Here is a 22,410-nt window from a genome sequence, read left to right as displayed (position 1 = left end):
AGAAGTACAGGTATTTTTAAAATCCTGTATTGTACTCAAAGCACATTTTATAAATGCATCTTCTAATAGAAATATAAACCTTTTACCAAACCTAATCTTATTGTGCAAAACTAAAAACTGCAGTTTTCTGCAACAACCAGAGTTATTTCAGAATTATGTCATCCTTGGTTTTAAAACAAGAACAAGAGGGAGAGCACATATTGAAAAAGTGTCAGATTCAAACACAAATATCCAGCAATACTAATAACCATAATACAGAAAAAGTAAGATCTTTTTTCCCTTTACTTGTGAATTTGACACACACTTCATTTCCCTAAGGAAAAATAAATTGATACAGTACATCAGAGGGGACTGATTTAAATTGAAGTGATATAAATTACTGAATGTAATTATGATTTAAATCAGCAAGTAAGAAACTGATTAAAATCATCAATTTTAATCTTGTTTTGTATTTGTTCTTTAGTTATTTTCCCAAAGAACATTTGAGTCTAGTTGACTGCTGTAATTTGATACTTTTTGCTAACCAGGAGGATACACTATCTATACATACTTAAATAATTATATTAAACATCTAATTACTCAAATTCTTAATTTACGATTTCTTATTTACCAGATCACTTTTTGTCCTAATTTGTGTCAAGCTGAATTTGTATGAAATTGGAATTCAATTAAAAATGCCTTTTTTAAGATATAAAAAAAGCATTTAAAAATTGTTTTAACACTAAGATCATGTCTATACTACCACTTATGTCAGCAAAACGTTGTCACTCAAAACAACACCCCCCGAGTGACGTAAGTTTCACTGGCACAAATGGTAGTGTGCACAGCACTGTGTCAGTTGGGGAGCTCCTCCCGCTGACAAGCTACCGCCATTTTTTGGAGGTGGTGGTATCATGTTGATGGGAGAGCTCTCTCCTGTTGGCATAGAGCGGTTACATGGGAGATCTTACAACAGCACAGCTGCATCAGTACAGCTGTGTTGCTGTAAGGTCACTAGTGTAGACATGCCTTAGTTTAGCAATACATCGAAGAGTCTGGTGGCGCCTTAAAGTCCTGGCTTTTCAACTCCTATTTGATTTCTAAACTTGAAATGGAACCTGAAAGTAGTCTTCCACATTCCAGATGAGTGACTATCTGGCTATTCTAGGGGGTGGTGGTCTGTTTCTCTTATGAACTTTTTTCTTCAGATAACAAGGTCTAATTTTTGTTTCAATGCAGAACAAAAACAAAAAAATAATAAAAAGCTCAATTTTTTTTGTAAAATGAAATTCTTATTTTTTGCCCAGACCTGGCAGGAAGCACATTCATACAATTAACATTTTCTGATACAAAGCAGGTAAAATACAATTTTGTTTTTGTACTATTCACATCACAGCTTGAGACATGGATAAACTCCAAACAAGAATTGGGTAACCCATAAAAACTGTAGGGCAAGTAAACAGATGAGGAAGACAACTTTGCTAAGATGATCAAATACTGCCTAAGGGAAAATCTGAATTTCTGGAGAACACTGACACAGCAGGATCTCCCTAACCAGGGATGAACCTGGCTTCCCTGAACTATTCAAGGTTATAAACCATACATGCTTAAACAGTTTAGCATCTGGGACCCTACAGTGATTCGATCAAATTTTACCAAACTACACTTAGAGAAAACATATTTAGTGGTTAGAGTACAAGGATGGGTGTCGGGTCACCTGGGTCTATATCTGGCTCTCTTTCACACACGTCTGTATGACTTTCAGCAAGTCAGATTTTCACTATGTCTTTGTCTCCAATCCCTTATCCAGCAATATTTCGGATTTTTACCTGTATTCACAGGGATATCATGTGACATTTCATTTTAACTTCTAAAGCTCTTCTTGGAAGTTCAGACTGGAGGCAACAGAGAAATAACAAGCACAAGTGTTTTCCTTGCTTTCCATTCTCAAGGGAGAATAGGAAACACCAGGATAATCTCTTTTTTCTTCCAGAGAATTAAGTCTACACAAGATTTTTCTTTAAACCCAGTATCCCAAGTCCTCACCCACACAAATATGGATATTCTGGTGCAGATTTTGGTTCAAAAACCGTATCTTCTTCCCACCAAACACCTTTGAAGATATCCCTGGAAAGGAGTCAATACTTCTCCCCTTCGAACAGGGGAGGGCAAACTACAGACCGTGGGCCAGATCTGCCCCGTGAGATGGTCAGCCCCATGGCGCAGCGACCAGCACATCCCTGCGGCTCCTGGGAGGGGTGGGGGAAGGGCGCTGCGCACTGCACTCGCCTGCAGGCACCCCACCCCCCCGCAGATCCCATTGGCCGGAAATGAGGAACTGCAGCCAATGGGAGCTTTGGGAGAGATACTCACAGGCAAGGGCAGCGTGTTGCGGAGCCGCCTGCCCCATCCCACTCCCAGGAGCCGCTGCCAGACATGCTGCCCACTTCCGGGAGCGATGTGGGACCAGGGCAGGCAGGGAGCCAGCCTTAGCTCCACTGCACATCGCTGCCACCCAAGAGCTGCTCAAGGTAAGTGACACCAGGCTGGAGCTCACACCCCAACCCCCTGCTCTGAGCCCCCTAACTCCCTGTCTTGAGCCTCTACCGCACCCTCCTGCACCCCAACCCCTGCCCTGAGCCCCCAAAACTCCTGCCCTGAGCCCCTGCCACATCCTGCACCCCAACCCCTTGCCCTAGGCCCATTACTGCACACTGCACCTCCGCCACACGCACACCCTGCACTCCCCTCCCACACCCCAATCCCCTACCCCAGCCCTACATTCATGGCCCTGCATACAAATTTCCCCGTCCACATGTGGGCCTCAGGACAAAGTTCACCCACCCCTGCATTTTGAAAAAAGGTCATACCTACATGGATTTTCTTGAGTGGGAATCTCAAGGGATCAGACCCAAAAGGATTTGTAACTACATCGATTGACAGCCACTGGGATAACATCAAGTGTACAAATTTCTATTTACTCCTGGGGGAATTCTGCACCAAACAATTAAAAATTCTACACACAGTATTTTTAAAATTCACCAAAATTCTGAATATTTTTGTCAAAATAAATACAATATAATCACACCAGTTTCAATTACTGTGGTAATTTAGTTCAAAATACCTGTCAGCAACAAAAGACAGTGAGGAATTTTTTTTTTGACAAATACATTCCTTATTAGGAATACTCATACAGAACTTGGGAGTAATAATTCATTTAAACTACAATACAGAAATGTATTTCCCGCACCCTTCAGAAGCAGTGCAAAGGCTTGGGGGAGTCAGGGATAACAGAGCAGCTGAAGGAGAGGAAAGTAACTGCTAGAAAGGAGCCTGGGAGTCAACCAGGCAGGTTGTTGTGGGAAGGGGGAGTATAGAACAGGTTTTTTTTGGGCGGGGGGGGGGGGGATGGTTAGGGAGTTGGGGAACCTCCCCAATGCAGACCCTAGCCTCTCCCATTCATTCAGTCAGGCATATCTGCCCCGTCCCCGTGTGGCCCTCCATCCCCACTCCAATTCATCACTTGGCTCAATGTTGTCATACCACTAGCTTCTGCACCCCCATCCCAGTCTGTCCTCCCCACCAGCCCTTCTGAATCCACCTTTGTGACCCGTACCACCCAGCAGTGTGCCCCGCTCTGTGTCTCCCCCTGACCACAACCTGTGCCTCCTCACCTGTCCCTCAGGCAGGGCACTGTGAGGAAAGCAGCCTCTGCCCCCTCCCTCTTCATGGCTCGCTGCTGCTGCCTGTGAGCTAGCTGCCTGTTCTTCTCGTGTCACATCAGCCCCTGGTGGGTGAAAGGTGTAACTGAAGTGTGACCCCTCTTGCGGGTTCCCTTAGCCTCCCAGTCAGAATTAATAATTCTGGGAGCGCAGGGAAGGAATCTGTGGGGAATATTAATTCTGCACTTGCACAATGGTGCAGAATTTCCCCATGAGTAATTCTATTCTATTCCACTTATTACTCTACTTAAATCATCCCAATTCTCCAAGCTCTGAGGAAGTTTAAGCCAGTAGTTTTCAGAGTACCTTGTCATAACTCCAAATTTGCTGGGTTTATGGTATGTCCAATATTTATATAAATCTTATGTCCTCTCCTTGAATACCATTTTCAGGTCTGATCAACGGACCTCAAAAATAATACAGCAAAAGTGGAAGGGGTTCACAGAGAGGAGAGCAAACCACAAGCAAAAGAACCAAAAAAAAGTGACTAAATATAAAGCAAGGTGCAATGAGAATCAGAAAATGGAAAACCTTCTATATGATTGAAAATGGGTACTGTCCACAACATTTCCAGCTGCTGCTTTGGATATTCCTTTGATATATGAAATAGACTATTCCACCTTGGGAAATAAAGGCAAAATAAGTCCTCAATGTTTTATCCTTATGGTGAGTACAATATTGTGCTTATGTAGGTAGTACTGAGTTCTGGCAACCTAGATCAGGGTAATCCTATGGCAGGCGGGCCACGAGACGGTGTGTTTACTTTGATCGTCCGCAGGCACCGCCTCCCGTAGCTCCCAATGGCCATGGTTCGGCGTCTCCGGCCAATGGGAGCGGTGAGAAGTGGACTGTCAATGTAAACAAACTGTCTCGCAGCCCACCAGCAGATTACCCTGACGGAACACATGCAACCCGCAGGTTGCCCACCACTAACCCAGATACTGAAGAAACGGCCACAAGAAAAATTACTATGAGAGAAGCAGAAGGACATCAACCTGTGCAATACAGTTCCTCAAGAGGCCTTTCCAAATATATGTTGGAAACTACTGCAGACAGTTACCTCAAAAAAAAAAAAGGGGGGGGGGGGTGGAGAGATTTCTAAAAGGCAGAACCCACACAAGACTAAACAACAGAGCCCAGCAAAATACTAAAATGCCAATAAACCAAACAGTTGAAGTAAAAAACAAAACATCCTTTTGTTTGTGTTTCAGTTTCTGCTCTGCACAAGAAGAGCTCTTGAGTAAGTCTGCTTGAAGCTGAATACTCAGAAAAAAAATGGGTGATATCATCTGACCTAAGACCATTCCCTCCCTGGAGTGACTGACAACACTGATACTGCCCTCCTGAGTTGCAGACCTCACTATAAAGAATATGTGGACTTTCCTGTGCACAAGAAAGGATAAAAATTCAGTGATTCCTGTTAGAGCTCTTCTTGGGATTTAAGGGTGGCCAAGTGCTCCTAGTTCTCCTCATGTCTCTTCATTCCAGGGCTCAGCACAGCTGCTGCCTCTTTTCTCCTTTAAACACCTTTTCTATTATTAAGCACCTTGCTTTATATTTAGTCACTTTTTTTTTCGCTCTTACTTGTGGTTTGCTCTCCCCTCTGTATTATACAGTTGTATCATGATTGTGCACAGAGGACCAAATCAGGGTCCAGAAAGCCAAGATACTAAGCACTTAAACAAACCCGTATCCCAAAGAGTTTTTCCTCTGCCTCCTCTCCTGGTAGCTGGCTACATGAGGAACCAGCACAGGAACAGGGAAGGAGGACAGTGATTCTCTAGGAGCCACCTGCTATTTGACCCAAAGTAACAGAAAATAGTTTACCACAGATGGAGATATCTGTAATCATATAGCTTTCTACATTGTGCAGATCTGCAGGCCCATTTACTAGCGTGTAACCTCCCTAGCCCTGAACCAAGAAATAGTGCTTGAATTTCTTTTGGCTTCCAGTCCAAATTATTTTGGGAGAGAATCTAAATGTGCAGTAGAGTACCCTTTCTCCAGATCCCCTCCTGCTATTTTCTTCCTTTACCCATTATTATTCCTGTTAGTTTTATTTCCTTCCCTCTTCAAAAGCCTTGCATAGGGCAATAACTATCCTACGAGCGAAATTAAAAAAAAAAATTATTTGTGAGGGGAGGGGAGCAGAAATGAAAAGAAAAGAAGGGGACTAACTAACATAAGCTTTATTACTACATCTAACACTGAAAGAAACAAGAAAGAAAAGCTGTCAACAGACTCTAAGGCCCCATCTCAGGCCAAGGGCAGTTGAGAAGGAACTGAAGGCAGTTTGCTCACACAGCACTATATAGCAGTGAGGTAAAGCATGAGGTCAGGGGGGAATAAACACGGGCCAAACAGACACTGCTACTCAAAATCTCTGATCTGAGGTGCAGGGAGGCAAATACACCTAGATACTCTCGGGGAAATTCTGCACCTCTGCCCAAGCCCAGAATTAACATCCGCTGCAGATTTTATTCTTTCCTGGCAGACAGACTGATTGAAGCACCCATCTCTGGCAGTGGTCGGGTAGAAGAGGCATGTCTGGTTCAGGCACTGAGAGCAGCCATGGTAAGACATAAATGACCACCTTGGGGAGCAGGGCTAGGCTCTCTCCGTTCCTCTCATTCACTATTGTGGTGTGCCTGGAGGCGGGGAGGGGCAGGACTTGGGATTCTCCAGCCAGTGGCTCCTACTGTGTGCCTGGAAAGCTGTTAGCCCCAGCTGAGCATGGATGGGGGGGGTGAATTCCTCCTCACAGAGCATCCAGATCAAACCCACTCCTGGGAATCTCCCAGCTGCAGAAAGCTCCATCCTCCTACTTCCTGCCCCCATTGCTCCCCAGCCACAGGGGAAGGGGACATTGTGCAAGAAGCTATGCCCCTGCCAAGCCTTCCCCTGAATCCAGACCCCCCACCTGTGCCCAAACTTCCCCACTGAGCCCCCCGGATTTCCCCTCCCCTGTCTAGATTCCCCCTTCAAGCCCTCCCCTGAATCCAGGCCTCCGCACGCAGACCACCCCCAGTTGACCACCCCACAATCAAAACCCCACCCAACTGAGCCATACCCCTACGCACCTGGACTGCCACCCTACTAACCCCCATTCCTCCAGCGCCCGGACCCCTGCTAAACCCCATGCATCCAGATTCCCTGCAGAGCCCCATCCTCCCCACCCAGTCGCTCATGTTGAGCACTAACTACCTTCACCTGGATAACTGTTTCTCACTCCACCCCACCCCCCCACGAGTCCCATTCCGCCTGTACCCAGAACCTCCCAACAAGCCTCTGTGCACCCAGATCCCACCCCCCCTCAGCCACCCACACTCACATTATCCCACACAGAACCCTCTCACCCCAGCCCTGGATTGCCCCACATTAAGCCCCTCCATACTTGGATCCTGCTACACTGAACCTGCTTGCCCCACACCTGGATTGGGACGGAGGGGAGGCATGCAAGACTCTGTCCCTCTCGCTCACTGTGGAGCTATATAAATAGTAAAGGCATCTATTTGTCAAAAAACATTTCCTTAATCTTTTTTGTTGTCTGTACTGTTAGACATACTTGCTGACAGGTATTTTGCAATAAACTACCAAAATAATTGAAAATGGTATGACTATATTGTGTTATTTTGACAAATAAAATCTTCACACGTTTTAAAATCTGCATAATTCTTCATTTTTTGGCACAGAAGTCCTTCAGGAGTAACCTAGGAGTGGAGCATCTGTAGGGACACTACTCGAAGAAGAACCCAGTTACTGCACAATAAATGTGGTTTTCAGTGTTTTTTTCCCCACTTCGATTCAACTGTAGATGCAAGTGTGCCACATACACATGAGAAAAGATTGTTTTGGTCAGCAGTAATCATTGGGAACATGCATGCATCCTGTATGCCCTTAGGCCCACCATCACACAGGCCGTAAGTGGGAAAGCATGCCCAATCTCTGCTCAGGTCCTCCGTCAATACAGAATCTTATGTAAAAGCAGGAAAAGGAAGGCTAGGTTGCAGGATCCACATGGACCAAATATCTTACATATCTAAGAGCCACAGTTACTGTGATTATTCTGAGTGCGTGTCATGTGGATTCCACTGTAGATGCATGGCTAACTGGTAATTCTCTAAAGAGGTGGGCGTCAGGAGTCGTCCTTAAAAACTGTAGCACTGCCCAGCCAAACCGAGCAACATATCTCATGGCTACAACTAGAAGCACCAAGTGGCAGCTCTGTATGTTTCTGATATAGGGACACAACAAAAACCTGAGATCATTTTTGGAATGGCTTTGTTCTATGGACATGGGAAACTCTAGTTGTGAGCCCCATGCAGGCTCCCACACTGACCCACTTAAGTCAGTGCAAACGCTCCAGGTGAGGACGCACATCACTGGCCAAAAGAGGGTCATGGGGACATGAAAAACCACAGTAATAACTGCAGTGGCTGTATCGTTGCCTTACATTGACTTAAATGTTGTAGTATAAGATAAGACCTGAAAGTAACCGAGACTTTGTGAAATACTGTATATGATGGTCCTGCTATTAATTCTTAAATCTCTCTCACCTTTCAAGCAGACGCAATATCCATCAAAAGTAGAGAGAGCGGCAAACCAATCTAGGGAGGGAATTTCAGAAGAGCAGTTGACCATCCTGAACCTGAAGTGATGACCTAATCTGTTGAGTTGCCTGAGGTCTAGAATAGGATGCCATCTGCTTTCTTCTCTGGAACAAGGAAGTGATGGGAATAAAACCTTCATCCCAGAACTCAAGGAGAAACTTCTCCAATGCACCTAGTTGTAGAAGGGAGTCCCTACCTTTTGCTTCAGCAGTATCTCATGAGATGAGTCCCTGATGAGAGACTGGGTAGAAGGGCAAGGACTGAAACTAGATTGAATAGATCTTATAGACGACTTCTTGAACTCAGCAGTTCATAGTTATTCCAAGCCCAAAACAAAAGGAAAACAGCTGCCAAATGGTGAGGGAAATGGTATAAATCCTTGTAGATCAGTCCAGGACTTTTGACTGTGGAGTCAAACATGCTTCTTGAGCCAGATGTTGCATGAATTCTAGCACTAGATGAATACAAACGCCTTCTGATACAAAGGTCTCTTCTAGGGAGGATCCAAGGCCTTTTGCCATTAATAAAATTAGGAGGTTGGTCTTCAGAAAAGATTTCAACCTAACTTGCCTCCTCTTATGGACTGAAGTGTAGAGACCTTGGGATCAAAGGATATCTCTAAAAACTCTTTCAAAGAGTAGAATGCTTCATCATTCTTGCAGTTAAACAGGTCATTGACCTTCAAAAGGCAGATCTTCAATTTAACTTTTCAGTAGATGATTCCAAGCTGGGAACAGTTGCTAACATTTTGGAGGACAGGATTAGAATTCAAAACAACCCTGACAAATTGGATAATTGGTCTGAAATCAACAAGAGGCCCTGGAGGTTTTTCGCCTTCCCTTGCAGCATGGGGCATGGGTCACTTGCTGGTGGATTCTCTGCAGCTTGAGGTCTTCAAACCACAATTTGAAGACTTCAATAACTCAGACATAGGTTAGGGGTTTGTTATAGAAGTGGATGGGTAGGGTTCTGTGGCCTGCTTTGTGCAGGGGGTCGGACTGGATGATCACATTGGTCCCTTCTGACCCTAGAATCTATGAATCAAAGAGAAGGAAGGGGGGGAAAAAAATCAAATGTACAACTACAAAAAGGGGGAATAACTGACTAGGCATTAGCACTGCTCAACAAGATCTGGGGGTTGTAGTGGATCACAAATTGCATACGAGTCAACAATGTGATGCAGTTGTGAAAACGGCTAATATTCTGGGGTATATTAAAAAATGCGGAAGGAGCCATGAACAGCACCATTCTCTCCTACTCAAATATCACCCTCCTGACAACCCACACAATAGCATTTTCCCCTAATGTTCACCCAAAACATGGCAATCAACCACCATAACTGCTTCTCCAAAATGATGCCAATCCCTCTGGAGAAGCTGGTGACTGGCCATAGGTAGTGGTGGCAGTTGTGGAAGACACAAAAATCTTAAAATGATCTTCACTTACACTGTTCACATTTCTGAAGTTTTCCTCACAATCACAATGGCAATTGAGACTGAGACATCAATACCACATCAAATATATTGAACATGGGACACAGATGTCATTTGTCAGGAATGACTAAATAAAAAGTTATATTAAGACTGAATACTATGCTTTAGATGCTGCTGAAATTTGCTACTGTTCAAGTCAGAAGTCAGGGTTTGTGTTTTGGGTTTCTTTTTCGCTTTGCAAAGTAACAGATTTCCTTGCAATTTCCCAGGAAATTAATTCTGTATTCAATAATAAATACTATAAGTTATGGGCCAGGCATGGCCTGTCCTGCACAAGGGAGCAAAATGGACATGAGGTTTATTCTCTTGCACCAGTGTATCATACCACCAATTCCTGCATACAGGGGAAAGGATGATCTATAAAGCTAGTACATCCTCCCTTACACACATGGGCTGGAAGACATGGAGCCGCCACTCCAATTCCCTGGTCACAAAGCACCCAGCAGTGTTGGGGAGCATGCACTTACAACATATGCTGCTGTTGCAGTTTGCCCTCTCAGACCAGAAAGGAGATTCGATTTTTCCTCATGGACTGCTCCAAAGGCAGCTCTACACATATTTCCCTTTGCCATGGGCTATATCACAAACTGACAGTTTAGCCTTTTGTGAGGATACACAAATCTAACCCCTGCTTGAAGTACAAACCAAAAGCAATTTTAGCTACCATGCCTCCATGACAAGATGATAAAGAAACACATTTAGTTATTTTATACACATCTTTATCCACAAGTGCATTCAGAGCAGACAAGGCTCTCTTTCAAAAACTGTATCTGAGGAACACAGCAACAATTCAGATATGTAATGAACAGGAAAGTCAGATGTACTGATGAGATAGTAGTCTTGTAGCCTTTCACACCTCTAAACAAGCCACTTCTCACTGGACACTCAGGGCGCTGTGAAGAGATCCAGACATTAAATCCCAGCATGCTTTAAGCGCCTAGAGTCTGAACAGCATCCAGACACTACCCCTATCACTGGATCCCTTGGCACACTGTCAGGGTGCCGATGCTCCATCTAGCATCCCTTCTGAGAACTGCAACCAAGCAGCCCACTCTGGAGCCAGTGGCGATTCCTCAGACTCCCCTCATAGCTTAAACACATCCTCACACAGAAATCTTAGACATGAGGGTGTTTGGAGTCCACAGTTTACCTACATAAAGGGCACTAGTACATGGAGCATCAGGCATGCACTTTACACAGGATGCTAATGCCATTGCTCTTTCCTTAAGCACAAGAAATCCAGAAAGTACAGATGATATAGAAAATAAAAACCAACCTTAACACACAACTTCTCATTCTGGCTGACCTTCCCTGGTGAGTTCTTTGGGGGTGGGGGGAAAGCGGTGAAGAGGTGCTTAAATTCAGAGTGAGAGGGTTCCCCCCCCCCACCTCAGATTCCTGCAGCAGCTTTCCTTTGCTTGAGCTGGTGAAAATGACCGAAGACCCCAAAAAGACCAGCTCCTGCACTTTTATAACCTTCTAGCCCCAGACCCTTCCTAGGGGAAAATTGTTCCCAGGCACCCCCTCCCCTCCCAAATCAGTTCTCAGTGGGAGCCAGTCTACTATAGGATGTTCCTATTTAAACAAAAGACCATCCTGATTTAAACAACCTTCTATTGTCCGCTCTGTTTCACTGCCCTTGACATTTCAGTTCAACATGGAGGTGAAAACCACAAAGACAAAACTGCATCTTCGAAATGGAGTTAGTAGCTTGGTAAAACTGCAGAGTTCATAATCTCACATGGAATTCATCAACAGTACAGATTTCCCAAATTCTCACACAGATTCCTCCCTCTCTCCGCCCAAGTCATACATCCAGCAGAACAAACCTAAATGTCTTAAAGGAGGTGGCTGAATTGCCCACTTATCTGCCTTTAAAATGGGATCATTTTTAATCTGTCCAACAAAACAGGATTTGGAGGATAACATAGCTCCTACCTAAGATTGCCAAACACCACAAGAAAAGCATTACATTTCCTCCACGTATTAAAATGGGTTACATAAAACCCTGTTATTCAGGCCACTTCCTGAAAATGAAAATATATTTAAGTAGTCGCAAGATTTTCTGACTGAAAAAGGGAAAAATAATTTGATGGCTTTAGGTGAAGGTCTGTATTAAGTTAAACACAATCCTGGGCTGGTGTACAGACCATCCTAGCTAAAGAGGAAATTTCAGATTATCTTGTAGATTAAATTGCTTGGTTTGGGGCTGAGCCGTCTGCTGCCTTGATTGCAGAGAGGAATCTTGAGGGAACAAGCAAGTGATAGCTCTTCCCTGGTTGAGTTTAAGCCATGGATAACGACTGATGTTCTAGAAGTACAGTAACTCTTCGCTTAACATTGTAGTTATGTTCTCGAAAAATGCTACTAAGCAAAACAATGTTAAGGGAATCTAATTCTTATGGGGAAATTGATTTAAATGGGGGGGGGAGGGACGGTTAGGTTCCAGGGAAATTTTTTCCGCCAAAGACATTATATACATATACAGTACAAGATTTAAACAATTTAATACTGTATTTCGCAATGATGATTGTGAAGCTTCGTTGAAGTGGTGGAGTCAGAGGGTGGAAGATGGTAAACCGTCTGGCTGCTCCTCTTGCTGTTATTTCCAAAGTGCGGGGAAGGGTACTCAACCCCTGGCTCCCAAGCCCATCCCCACCCCTTTCCCCAAGGCTGCACTCCTTCCTACCCCTGCTCCACCCTCTCCGCTCGAGTGCGCCACATCCATGCACCCTCCCCGCCCACCACCGAGCCTCCTGAACACTGCAAAACAGCTGATTGTTGCAGGCAGGAGGAGGAAGGCACTGATCCGCGGTAGGTGCTGGGAAGGTGAAGGAGAGCTGTTGGGGGCTGCCAGCCCACCCTGGTTCCAAGCACCCACCCGCTAGCTCCAACGGGCTGCTCTTTCAGAGAATCCTGCAAGTACTGGACAAAGTACTGTACTAGCAGGCAGTGGCCAAACATTATAAGCGAACATTGCACAACTTTAAACGAGTATGTTCTCTAATAAATCAGCAACATAACAACGAAACAACGTTAACCAGGACAACATTAAGTGAGGAGTTACTGTATTGCATGTAACTTTATCCCATCTCTCTCTCCTTTGGATCCAAGTCATTCAAGGATAATAAATGCCAGTGATAAAGTACTGGACCCAGTACACGTGGAGATTATCAATGCTTCCAAAAAGAAGGACGAGGTGCCAGCTTCTCTTAAACTAAGAACAGCACAAAACGGTTTTTCAAAAACCAGCACTTGTTGACAACATAGCTGTCAACCAGTACCCCATTGGTAATTAAGTTCATAGAGAGAGTGGTCACAAAACAACAGAAAGAACGGGGAGTAATTGTGGCACCTTAAAGACTAAAGAATTTATTTGGGCATAAGTTTTTATGGGCTAAGAATTGCAACTTTTAGGTCTGTAACACAGTGACCAGGGAGGTTGAAGTGTTCTCCGACTGGTTTTTGAATGTTTTAATTCCGGACGTCTGATCTGGGTCCATTTATTCTTTTGCATAGAGACTGTCTGATTTGGCCAATATACATGGGAGAGGTGCATTGCTGGCACATGTCGTCATGTATCACACTAGTAGATGTGCAGGTGAAAGAGCCTCTGATGGTGTGGCTGATGTGATTAGGTCCTATGATGGTGTTCCTTGAATAGATATGTCCCTTTGTTGCAAGGATAAGTTCCTGGGTTAGTGTTTTTGTTGCGTGGTTGCTGGCGAGTATTTGCTTCAAGTTTGGGGGCTGTCTGTAAGCGAGGACTGGCCTATGTTCCAAGATCTGTGAGAGTGAGGAATTGTCCTTCAGAATAGGATGTAGATCCTTGATGCACTGGAGAGGTCTAATTGGGGCTGAAGCTGACGGCTAGTGGCTTTCTGTTACTTTCTTTGTTGGGCTTGTCCTGTAGTAGGTGACTTCTGGATATTCTTCTGGCTCTGTCAATCTGTTTCTTCACTTCAGCAGGTCAGTATTGTAGACTGCTCTTCCATGGCTTCATTCTTTCCTGGTAAAATGTTCCCAGAAAGTTCTCTCTTCCCTGAGGGCACTATCATGTGGACTTTTCTATCCTGAAGAGGAGACAATGTGTATATAAGGCTTTTAGGAGAGAGAGAGAGGATACGGACTTCCATATTTTTAATATGCTCATGACATTCAGCTCGATATCCCTGTCTCCCCGATCCTGCCAGGGCTGTTGATAGTCTTGCCCAAGTATCCAAAGAAGATTGATTTGCAGACAGCTAGTTCTTATCCATGCCCCAATCTGAGGAAGACCCAGATGATGCCAGTAGATGGAGGGAAGCAACCTGATGAGAGTGCAAGGCTTATATCTCCCCATTGAGGGTATATGTCTATCATATTACCTGTGTTCACAATATGGGACTATATTCAATCTCCAACTGCTGCTGGAGGATCACATGGCAGCTGTGTCCAGGAATGCCTGCTACCACCTGCACCCGATCTGGAGAAGGCGACCATTTCTTTCAGATGGGCACCTCACTACCATGATCCATGCCTTTGTCACATTTCAAGACTGGATTATTGCAATGTATTATAAATGAGGCTATATTCTAGATTAACTGAGAAATGTAAACTGATGCACAATGCTGCTGTCTTTCAAGCTGTGTTTCTCCTTGGCAGCATGTCATTGGTGCTCTATGATCGGTACCAATTTTGATCTATAAAGTCATAAATGGGTTGGTGACCTTGTCACTTGAAAGCCACCTCTCAGAGTCATACTGCCACAATTGCAATCAGAAAAAGTATTCAAGCTGGTTTTCTCTCAATGCGATGGTTGGCAGGAGAGCATCCTTTGGGGTGAACCCTCAACTCTGAAAGGGGCTTTTTCAGATTGGGGAAAGCTTAAGTCTACTGACCTGCAGAGCCTACTGCAAGGCAAATCTATTCACATGGGCTCCTGCAGAGGGCCTCAGTGAAATCAGATGTGTGGGGGAGATGGGAATTTAGTGTTCAACAGGTGATCCCATTTTGATTTTGTAATTCATGCTGGGGGCACCTAGCACTTTGGATAGGTGCATCTTTTTTTGTATAAAACTTAATAAAATTCAAGACAAGGTTCTACAAATAAAATAGAAGCAACAACATTTAAGGTGCCACTGGACTCCTTGTTGTTTTTGTGGATACAGACTAACACAACTATCCCCTGATACTTATTCATTTCATGTTCATCCGAAGATGAAGCAATGAAAAAAATATCTAGAATCAGAACAGAGAACATGGACTGTTTGAAAGTGGCTTTAATGAAATCTCTAGGTCCCAGGTTACCTTATGAACAGACAACTATGAGCCATAATTACAAAATTGAGGGATATCAGACTGTAGCAACAATGGCAGGGTGAAGACAACTCTGCAATTTAAAACTTAGCAGCTCCTTCACTGACCTTGTGAAAAATCCTTCTACTGATAATTACAGGGCAACTTCCATGGAGAAAAAAGGTATAATGTTTATTAGCCAGGAGCCTATGGAGACTAATGTCCAAATGGCTCAACAAAACCAAGAGCTTCTTCAGACAAACAGTTTGCAGCAAGCTGGAGTGTGAATCTGCCTCACACTACCCTGCCACAGACTAACTGTCTGGGTGCACCCTGCAGACACACATCAGCAGTTCCTTAATGTATTTTGATCTAGTACTCTTTGAAACAGGACTGGATCAAAATGCATAAACAAACTGTTAATGCATTTAAGCAGAATCGACAAAGGCAGCCCTTGGCAGGCTAGTACAGGGTAGATTCACTCCCCCACTTGTCACAAACTAAAGGTATGGCTACATTTGGAATTTCAGAGCGCTGCCCCGGCAGCGCTTTGAAATGTGAGTGTAGTCGGAGCGGCAGCACTGGGAGAGAGCTCTACAGCGCTGTATCTTGCAGCGCTCAGGGGGGTGTTTTTTCACACCCCAATTGCAGCGCTGTAAAGTGCGAGTGTAGCCAAGGCCTAATTGTTCATGTAGACAGGTCCTAGCAAGAGAAAGCTTATGAAAGACAGAAAGCTGAAGTAACTGGAGAGGAGAGAAGGAATTCTGATAAATCGGGTTCATTGTATTTTAAGGTCTCATGAATGCAGAGAAATTGTGAAGGGCTATATCATCATAATCTATTACAACATCCCTGATTCACCCATAATTTTTACCTGCTAAATTAAGATTAATTATGTCTCTAAAAGAAAGCTGAGTTTTTTAAAAATCTGTGGATTTTTCAGTTCAGTTACAAACTTGATAGTCTGGGCACACATTAATACAAGTTCCCTTGAGAAACAATCATTGTAACTTTATGCAAATCCATAATAAAATACTAACAAGCCCCTGCACCTCAGAACACAAAAAAGTAAACGTACAACCGTTCAATTTCCATCTGATATACTCATAGAAAGATCAAGCTCCTCAGAACCTTCAACTACAAAAATTTCTTAAATTTCTAGCTCAATATTTATTTTCTAAAACACTTTTTAAATACGTAAACAGCTTTTTAATGAAAATACACTGCTATAAAGAAAAAGCCTCGTTCAAATTTCTTATTAACCTCTGGGGACCATTTCTTATGTGTATGTTCAGAAGATGTCTCCACCTTAGCAATTTTTGGAACAATATTTTTTCAATTAATTTGTAATATAACGAGCAATGTCTTATTCAAATTCAACCACTGCTACATCTCCCTAACCTATTCACAGCATATAGGGGAGAGAGAGAGAATAAATGTAGATGATGACCCTCAGCCTACCAAGAACCAACCACATTTACCCAATCCACACTGTAAAATCAGAATCCAAGAGTGATGGCAGGACTTCCTGATTCTCTCATTTGAGGAGCTATTAAAAACATTTTTTCCTCCACCAAAACAAGTCCCCAAAGGATAAACACAAAATTTTAGAAAGTCAATCACCTCAAAATAAAAACCAGTTACTTTACTCCAAATGGAGACATATTATTCGAGTGTCCCCCAAAAAAACTCACTAAATCCTCAAATCCACAAACCCTAGTCATGTCAAAGTAGTTATAAAAACAACTATTACAGCCATTTAACATAAAACCACAGATATTGCCTCAAAATGAAGGACTTACGATCCTCACTAACAAACAAACAAAACCAAAACACAATTAGTCACAACCACCAACAGTTCTTTCTACCTTGTCATGAAACAAAAACAATCAACCAACCAGGCACTGGGATTGTCAAGTACTCACTTCCATTCTCTAACATCCAATGGGGTGGGACTAATCATAGGAGCCCTGTGTAACCCAGAGAGGAGCCCTGTAGCCCAGCTGAAATTTCACCAGAATGCAGATAAAACGTTTAAACTACGGCAATGTAAGCTACAAAAGAAAAAAAAACCAAAGGCAAAGGCATCTTTGCTGCTTATATGTGTTATTACTAAAAACAACCTATATCCGGTTTAGTTTGAAAATGTTATTGCAAGAACTGAACAATTTCAAGTCTACAATCTGCCAACATTCTCCAGTATTTATATGCTGCATCTACTTTAACCAGCTCCAACTCTCTCCCCTCTGTTCTATCCAAAACATAAAAGGGAACTGTCAATTTAAATATGATCCCAATTTTTTGCAAAAACAAGTTCATAATACACAAATCCAATAAAAATGTTTTCACAGTTATCCTACGGAAAGTTGCTTTAAACATTTCCCTCTGCAGCCTTTAAAAATCTGCAAGTGAAAACAGTCTATAAATAAAAACAAAGAAAATCTAATTGAACCAAGTGTGCAAGGTGAGAGAAGTGCAAAACAAGAGCACAATAAGCAAAATGGATTTGTAAAACTTGTTTTTAATAATAGCAAATTAGTCACAGATAAAGCCTGTTTGCAAATGTGTCCCTTTAAAGTCTTTGATATTAGCTTTCTATATTTAAAGAAAGCTGACAACTTCAAGCTGTCAATTTTTAAAAGATATAAAATTAATTTCAGGTACTACCCTTCCAACTTCCCGCACAAATATTTGTAATTTTACAATCACATTCCTTATTTTCTAAAAATAACTTTCATAACCCTGTTCCTACATAAGAGACTTACAAAAAAGGAATAAAACTGATTATAGTGCAATTTACTATATAGAAAGTAAGCTTTATAAAGTAAAATATATTTGTCTAGTTTTCCCCATTATACTAACCTTGTGTGTTGTTACTTTTGTTATTTTTGGGAGTAATTTCTAAACTGGTGTCACAGTCTCAAAAAAAAAAATCAGTAATTTGGAGATTAAACTTAAAGCAATATTAAGTGGGCTATAATGTACATTTGTATTGTAAGCATATTAAACATCAATAATTCCAGTCATTAATATTGCTTTGTGAGGCTTCATATTTTTTGATTTTCTGACTCAGGAAATAAAGTAAAGTAGTCTACCTTAATATTACATTAACTTTGCTTTTTATATTTAGTTTCCCTTTAAGAAAAATAAGTCTCACATAGGAAAAGTTTACCAGACTAATGGCCAGAGGATGAAATCTATAGACTCTTAGTATAATTATCACTGGGCCAGAAACTGACAAAAAAATATGGAGACAGGACTGAGGAAAACATACCCTACATCCAGAACCAGCTGCTGATATTCCTACCAAAATGCTTTCTCTAGAGCCTCATTTCAGGACTGGAGGATCTTAACTTTCAGCAGCCTATGGATTTCTGAAAAATGTGAAATCCCCCATCCTGCCAATTCTGGTTCTGTTTGGGTGCTATGCAAGCTATAACTACTTTAGGATCATTCTCCATTAATATCGTCAATAATTCCTTTTGCTGCAGTGCACTTTTTCCAAGCAGTAAGAGACTGCAATTTACATCATTCTTCACAAATTTCCAACTCACCACTGCCAAATGCATTGTTTGTTCCAGTGTTTGAAAACTCACATTTAAAACCTCCAACCTCTTTCTAATCAATGATAGAACATTACCTTGCTGCCCAGCTACATAAACCTTTCCATCTCCTGCTATGGTCATGTACCCTACCATATCACAATTCACAGATCCATGTATTTAAACATGCTTGACCAGACAATGAAATGTATACTCTCACCTACATTTGCCTTCTGTAAATATTTACGTGTCTAATTAGAGGCCATGCTCTAGCAAGTGGGAAGTCAGGAGAGTTTCTGCAACTAGGAAGCTGATACAACAGATTTGTGTTCTATTACTCTGGGATAGGAAAGGTTTGGCAGCAGAAAACAGTGTCACATTATGTGTTACATGTTAAAATAAAGCCTAGGTTTCCCCTGAGGGTTTAGCACATGCTAAAATGGTTAAATTAAAGTAAAGTATACACCACCTTGCCACCACTAGGCTTTACAAACGTTATATTTTTAATTCCTAACCTAGAAAGAGAATGTTGTATTTTAATGTCAGTTATCTGGTTACAGTTAACCTTGGAGGGCGCCTAGGGTTCACCTTGACCAGCTAAAACAAATTAAACACAATTTGCCCAGCCTACACTAGGATATTTAAACATGCTAGCTAAGACTTTTCTTAAAAAACACTTGATATCCTGGACTAGACCTAGTAGTATAGAAAGGTTAAGATACATGTAAACAGGGAAGGCATTTTGAGAAATACACAGGTAGGAAGGACAAGCATTTACATCAAGTTTACAATTATGAAGTCAAAATTCAAATCAAGATGTGCACATTTTGGGATGAAAGCCAACAAGTAACATTTAAAAGAGGTAGTCAAGGGCCCAGGAGGCCTAGCCACATTTCTTCTGCCACCCTATCCCAGCCATCCATTTCCTAAGATTTTGTGCTTTTCAGGATAAAAGCAACACATGGTGTATGTGTGATTAAACAATTGAGGTAGAATAGAACCTCCTTAGCAGTTTGTTTAACTTCCACAGAAGAAGTCATCCTTAAGCTGAGATCAGTAATGAAAAGTAAGCCTACAAAGGCAGTGAACATAATAAAGACTTAAAAGGGGTTTTTAGATAAGCCACAAAACTAAGCAGCATCCAAAAGTGGTGCACCAAAAAATAAAATTGAGGATTTACATTTCTGCTGCACGCATTACCTCAGAAGCTTGTGTTCTGGCCATAACAATTTGCACTAGATTTAAAAACATGTTTAAAATAGGTCTTTGTATTATTTTATATTAAAAAAAAACAACTTTTAAGCCTACTGAAAGTTAGAAAGGGCAAAAATAAATCAATGCTATACATCACCATACTTCAGGTTTCTTCACCTCACTGCTTATAAAAAAATATACTAATGGTGACAGGTAAAATACCTGAGGAGCGAACTGAAACTTCACACGACCAACCAAATACAAACTAGTTTTGACTACTGCAACATTGAGTAGCTCACCAAAGCATTTTAACACATGAAAATTCTTCCCCCTAAAAATGTTGAACAGAAGTTTCCATTTGGCATTTCAAAATTCAGAAGCGATCTGCCAAAAATAGTGGAATGAGAAAATAGTAGTAGTAATAGTATTTACAGAGAGGCCTGTGGCGCTTATTTCATTTTCTGAGATACAAATCAAAGGCTGCTTTAAGATGTCAAATTTTAAGACTATGTAAAAATTCAGAGTTCCTCTTCAAAAAATCAAAATTTTGTGATGGCCATTTACACCTTTGTATTCTCTAACATAACAAATAATCTTTGTAAGAGGTATCCAGTGAAAATGAGTAACAGAAAAACATGAGCCAAGCTTGATATTTGGGAGGATTGGAGTGGACAATTTACAAAAGGTACGGAGCCACAGAGAACCATCAAAGCGTACCACAGGAATTGATGGAGAACAGTGAACCCAGGTCTAGTCTGGCAATAGCAAATGCTTCAGATCTCTAATAACTAATGTGTCCCCCTAACCATGGAATACTATGGACTGAAGGGTCTTTGTGGCTCTAGGAGATGATCAAATTATACTCTGAAGTACAAAGACTGATATCCTTTACCAATTTTATATTAGCTAATATAACTGCAGTTACTGTTATTTTTAAATGAATGTCTAATCCTTTCTACAAAGTAAGCTACCAGACTCAATTATCCTACAGCTTCAAATTCCATATTAAATGTTCACTTTTATGCATTTATTTTGTTTCAGATTCCTTTTAGCCTTATAAATGAGAAAGCAGGAATACCCAGTTAGCTTTCTGCTACATTGTTAATTTAGTTTATATACTTCTAACCACCTCTTACTCTTCTTTGCAACGCACATATTGTGAGGAAATGGGAATGTTCTTAATGTTTTCTCTGAGTGCTGTGTGGGTGCGGGGAAGAGGGGAGGCAACAGTGTCTAGGGGTGTGTGATTGTTGCAGAGCCCTAGGGGGTCAGTGTGATGCTGTCTGCACAGATAATGGCCAATACCCTGTCTCCTGGAAACTGATGGCCTAGGCTCCTCCCTTGCAAAGGTGTCAACTGAAGGTGTTGGAGAACAAAGATCAGGTGACCTCCTGACCTGGGAAAGAGAAAGGGAAAGAGTTTCAGTTTGGAGCAAGCTGGGAAAAGGGAGGGGAGCCCAGATGGGGCTCTGGCCTCCCTGCCTGCCCCCCCCTCACCCCCAGATGGACCTGACTGAGGGGGTCCTGGTGTCTGTACCTGCAAGACTTGTCTTGGATTGTGTTCTTGTCATCTAAATAAGCCTTTTGTTTTACTGGCTGGCTGAGAGTCATGGTGAATCGCAGGAAGCCGGGGGTGCAGGGGCCTTATCTCCCCCCAAACTCCATGACACATAAAAACTCCAATTTTAAAAATATGTCACAGGAAATACCACAAAAATCAATGTAAATATAATATATTGGACCAAATACCAATTTTGGAAGACAGATTTAGATAACGTTTTTAATTTATATTACAAAAAATTCCAGTGACTGCTCCAAAATACATACAAGAGCATACTTCTATGTAGACAGAGTTCACAGACTGGAATAAATCCCTCAGAGCTGGATCAGGCTTTATAGGTCTTTAGCTCTACCCCTAATAAATGTCAGCCAATCAGTCGTGTCAGCCCGTCCCTCCCCCACCCGCATAAAATGGGACAATTAGTAACAAATAATGTGACCTCCAAGTCATTTGACGCTGAGACAGACCACCTGGTCACATTATCTTAAAGTCCTGAAGATTCCTTAATTGTAGTTGGTACTACTATACTATTGATGATACTTGCTCTCATTGTCACAGTTTGCATAACAGTCAAATGTTTTCACTTAATGTTCAAACAAGTCATAGCTTCAAGGTTAGCAGACCATTAAAAGGGATACGATTAACTTAAGTATTTGTTTACTATGAATTTCTTTATGTTACAGATAACATCTAAGACACACAAGTGATGTGGCCTGAAGCCTTACAGAGAAGGGAGCTCACTACTCTCACCTGTTGCTGAAATGGAAGAAGAGTGACACAGAGTAAGACCTGGTCTACACTATGCGTTTAAACCGAATTTAGCAGCATTAAACCGATTTAACCGTCCACACAACGAGGCCCTTAATATCGATATAAAGGGCTCTTTAAACTGGTTTCTGTACTCCTCCCCAACGAGGGGAGTAGCGCTGAAATCGGTATTGCCATGTCGGATTAGGGTTAGTGTGGCTGCAAATCGACGGTATTGACCTCTGGGCGGTATCCCACAGCGCACCATTGTGACCGCTCTGAAAAG

The 22,410-nt window shown here is 42.2% G+C and overlaps 1 protein-coding gene across 7 annotated transcripts in view; it reads right to left on the bottom strand.

Annotated features, from left to right (window-relative positions):
* The window catches only part of KDM6A (lysine demethylase 6A), a 297,125-nt gene that overhangs the window by 249,383 nt on the left and 25,332 nt on the right, over nucleotides 1-22,410 (bottom strand). The gene's annotated exons all lie outside the window — the stretch shown is intronic.

The sequence above is a fragment of the Gopherus evgoodei genome, chromosome 1 (assembly GCF_007399415.2).
Source record: "Gopherus evgoodei ecotype Sinaloan lineage chromosome 1, rGopEvg1_v1.p, whole genome shotgun sequence".
In the NCBI taxonomy this organism is placed as follows: Eukaryota; Metazoa; Chordata; order Testudines; family Testudinidae; genus Gopherus; species Gopherus evgoodei.
Note: the sequence above shows the minus strand (reverse complement) of the source record. Positions and strands in the feature narration are given on the sequence as shown.